Source organism: Plasmopara halstedii (assembly GCF_900000015.1).
Source record: "Plasmopara halstedii genome assembly, contig: Scaffold_650, whole genome shotgun sequence".
In the NCBI taxonomy this organism is placed as follows: Eukaryota; Oomycota; class Peronosporomycetes; order Peronosporales; family Peronosporaceae; genus Plasmopara; species Plasmopara halstedii.
In genome coordinates, this window is record NW_020187567.1 from 2,719,656 (window position 1) to 2,720,276 (window position 621).

A 621-nucleotide genomic window follows, 5' to 3' on the forward strand; every position below is an offset into this window, starting at 1 on the left:
TTCTCGATCGCTTACGAAGACATCACGTGTGTTGGAGCTTGTTCACACGGACGTGATGGGCCCGATGAAAACGGTCTCAAAGGGTGGTGCACGGTATGTGCTAACGTTTGTGGATGACTTTTCGCGATTTGTGGTGGCGTACTTCATGTAGCACAAGAGTGAGGTGGCGGCTAAGCTGATTGAGTTCAAGGCACTATACGAAAATCAATGGGAAAGACGTTTAAAGTGCCTACGATTGGATAACGGGACGAAGTTCGTGAGCAGGAAGGTTGCTGAGATCTGTGCAAGGAACGGCATCATGTATCAGCGCTCCGTGCCATACAGCCCTCAACAAAACGGATTAGCAGAGCGGATGAACCGGACGATTATGGAAAAAGCGCGGAGTATGCTGCATTACAAGGGCATATCTTCTGAGTGGTGGGCGGAAGCAGTTAGCACGGCGGTATACCTCATTAACCGCTCGACGAACATGGCGAACCCTGACATCACACCATTTGAGTTGAGCTTCAAGAAAAAGCCGGAGCTGGGACATCTACGCGTGTTCGGATCACAGGGATACGCGGATGTGGATGATGCCAAGAGAACAAAACTCGACCCTAAGAGTTTCCGGTGTATGTTTCT